This window comes from Garra rufa, chromosome 3, assembly GCF_049309525.1.
Source record: "Garra rufa chromosome 3, GarRuf1.0, whole genome shotgun sequence".
In the NCBI taxonomy this organism is placed as follows: domain Eukaryota; kingdom Metazoa; phylum Chordata; class Actinopteri; order Cypriniformes; family Cyprinidae; genus Garra; species Garra rufa.
Genome location: NC_133363.1, coordinates 63,306,592 through 63,310,523, shown reverse-complemented (window position 1 = coordinate 63,310,523; position 3,932 = coordinate 63,306,592). Strand labels below are relative to the sequence as shown.

The 3,932-nt window shown below is 34.0% G+C and overlaps 1 pseudogene; it reads right to left on the bottom strand.

Moving 5' to 3' along the window:
* Positions 1-431: 431 nt before the first annotated feature.
* LOC141331724 (macrophage mannose receptor 1-like) lies at positions 432-1,749 on the bottom strand (annotated as a pseudogene).
* Positions 1,750-3,932: the final 2,183 nt, after the last annotated feature.

Below are 3,932 nucleotides of genomic sequence, written 5' to 3'. Positions count from 1 at the left end.
TGTTTTGCTTAAACTATGTTTATCATTAAATAATTCATAATTGTGGGTTCTTCAGGACAATGTAGTTTAAATAGAACTGTTACTGCATGAGAAAAAATAATAAATAAAGAACCATTTTAGAATGTAGCTATCTATATAATGTGAACATTAAAGGGTATAAACTGCATAGGAATCCCTGTTGTTCTGAGCTTCTTTTTTAATTCTGATCTTAAAGTGTCCAAACATCACAAACAGTAAATCAAATTCAGATGAGTGTACAGACACCTGCATGACTCTAGGTGGCGCCATAATACAGTAAACTCAATTGAGAGCATCAGCTTTATAAGCATCATCTCTATAAGAACATCATATTTTTTTCATAAAAAACAGCGTTAAACAGTATTAAAACAGTGAAGTTAGGTAAAAACACAATAATATTGTGTCCTTCACTTTTAATATCTGCTGCAGATGAAGTTGAGTTTGTCAGTTTCAGGAAGGCTGATCCAGCGCTGATCTCCTCCAGACTGAACTGCTCCTTTTCTATTCTCGAGTTTGCAGTTTTCGGGTGTCGTTGCGTTCCCTGGAGCCCAGTTCTAATAGCACACGATCTCTCCACTCACCCAGAGCCACAAGTTCATGATGCAGTAGTTGTGTAAACCCAACCACACCGCCGCAGTAGACGCCCGTTTAACCACGTTCATCACACAACGCTGAATCTCTTCTGAATGAACCGACACCAGATCCACATGATTCTGTCTGCAGTATCTCAGAGCTTCAGACCACGTCAGATTCTCTGTGATCAGAATCAGTTTATCTGCAAACAAAACAAACCAAGCAGAACCTAAGAGAGACTGAACAAAAACAACCTGCAGAACAAACACTGTGGATAATTTGTCATATCAGACATGTAGCGTGAACTTTAAGAGATCTGGAGCTGATGGATTGTGTGTTTTTTTGTAAGGATCTACTCACCTTCATGACACACAAAAGGAAATTGGTCTTTGCAAAGGACATCATTCCATTTTCCCAGAGTGTTCGGTTCAATCACTGTACAGTTTTCATCACCTTTAGCATTATTAGGTTCACCAGTGTTCCAGTGTCTGAATGAGGAGTTACTCTGATCTGACCACTGCCATGAGTCTCTGACTCTGAACAGACCGATCCAGGCATGTCTATCATTCACACTCTTGTTCAGCTCGTTCATGTCGGTCATGTTGTCAACGGTGGCCAGATCTGTGTATTTCTCTCTGCAGTATCTCTTAGCTTCAGTCCAGGTCTTGTTCTCATTTATAAAGTGGGTAACACTTTAGAATACTGTTTCTTACTTACTGCAGAACTAATAAGGAATTATTGAAGAACTAACAGCTAACTATTCATTAACACTTGACTCATTACTGTTAACTACTAAGGAAGATGTGTTAACTAATCAGTATGTAATACAAGTTTGAGAATGTGTTAAGTAACAGGTAGCTAATCAATAACTAATGTATTCTGTCATACCTCCTGAAGAACTACTATTAATTATCTAGTAGTTAAGGTTCAAGAAAAATAACTATGAAGTAACTACTAATGAACAGTCATACACAACTAAACTGAGTTGTGACCCTTTCATATATAAATGTTATTAGCAGTAGTAGTAGTATGCAAATGCAATATTAATAAACGGAATAAACTTCACAGGTTTTGCCTGTGTATTGAATTGTCTTGTGAATGTTTTGTAAGAAATTCACTTAGCTTCTGATAGGAACCCAACTACCACTCCAGTGCCATGCGATAACTTACTGTAGTTTTTATATTTTGTATAAAGTACTGTGTGTCCTCAGCATATATCATACTTATTCAGTTCCTGTATGTAAGGCCAGGACTGAGCGAAAGTAAAAATACAGGTTACCCATTAGTAAATAGAATTAGAATTGTCAAAAGAATGATCAAATAATTCTGCAGGACGTATTTCAAACCTGAAACAATAGGCCTATTCTAAAAGGAAAATATTGGGAACCCATTAGTAATTAATAAAGAATTATTAGATAATTCTGCAAGAATTATTTAGAACCTGAAACAGTATTCTAAAGTGAAAACAAAGGGAACTCATTAGTAATTAATAAATAATTATCAAATAGTTCTGCAAGACTCATTTCAAACCTGCAACAATAGACCTGTTCTTAAGCGCAAATATAGTCAACCCTTAAGTAATTGATGAAGAATTATCAGATAATTACGCAGGAATTACTAAGAACCTGAAACAGTATTCTAAAGTGAAACAATTGGAACTCATTAGTAATTAATAAATAATTATCAAATAATTCTGCAAGACTTATTTCAAACCTGCAACAATAGGCCTGTTCTAAAGTAAAATTATAGTGAACCCTTTAGTAATTAATAAACAATTATCAGATAATTTCACAAGAGTATATTTCATTTTCATTATAGGCAAATAATAGTAGTAGACCGTAACAAAGTTACTACTGTAGTTGTCCTTTTACTCAAGTAGTTTTGAAAATGAATAGGCCTATTTATAATTGGACTAATATTAATAACTAATAACTGGAGTAATGTTTTATTGTGGTATCTGTAATTTTACTCAAGTACTTGATTTGTGGGCCACAGCACGATTATTATGGTGACTATTTGCATATAACTGGTCTGTAGTAGTTATTACATAGTTATGTTTTTTGAACCATAACTACTAGATAATTAATAGTAGTTCTTCAGGAGGTATGACAGAATACATTAGTTATTGATTAGCTACCTGTTACTTAACACATTCTCAAAATTGTATTACATACTTATTAGTTAGCACATCTTCCTTAGTAGTTAAAAGTAATGAGTCAAGTGTTAATGAATAGTTAGCTGTTAGTTCTTCAATAATTCCTTATTAGTTCTGCAGTAAGTAAGAAACAGTATTCTAAAGTGTTACCATAAAGGGATACTGACGCTGAACACATTCAGATACGGAGCAGAGAGCTGTGAAAGAGAGGCTTTGCTTTAATGCTTTTCATAACAGGATCAAATCTAATGAAACTAGAAACCATAAATAAAACCACAAGCACACTCACCAATGAGAAGTAGAATGAAAGTTTGCATTCCTGCAGAGAAAAAGAAATAGATATACTCAAATATCATTTTGATGTAAAACATGATTTCAATGATAATTAAAAATCCATCTTAACAGGAACATAAATGCACCATACACAATCAGTAAGACAGTGTGGATATCTCAAAGTCTTATTCTAGCTGAACATAAATTGTTCTTACTTTAAAGGTTGTGTGTTTCTGTCCTGAGTCTGATGTTTCTGTCTGCAGGTTTAAACTATGTGATGATTATTTCTGCTCTGATCCCCCATTCAGACATAACATCATTTGTTTATTACTCAAAAACAAAAGGCTTTTTTCGTTTTCTTTCTCTTTCAAGTATTTTGCTCTGTGTTGGTCATTGTTGCAGGACTTTCTTTGGAAGTGTGTTCATTTGAATGTGGTTGAGACTGAAGGGTCTGTATGTTCCATTATAAAGTATTATATTTACACAGCGGCTTCACAGGAAAAATCCACCTCAACATTTGCATTTTTTTTTTTTTTCTTGTTTTCCATATTTTTCACCTTGGAAACTAACAGCATGTTTCTGCATCCCAAACTAAGTATCATATTTTCAGAAAAGATATTGTGTCTCCATTAGCACAGTAATTGTTGTGTCATAATTCCTATATGACACATGCAAATAAAAGACAACAATAGCAACAACACACTGAGCTCTTTAATTATGAAAATCATAGGCACAGAGAACATCCACATCATTTCACTATGTACACAGATGACGTTGCTGTCCTTCATATGTTGTCAGCTTATATGACACCAGTAGATTTAATTCACTGGAGTTACAAAACATGCTTGCATTTGATTTAAGTGCTACTTTAACTTAATTTTCATTTTTTATTGATCAATATGCATATATGGAT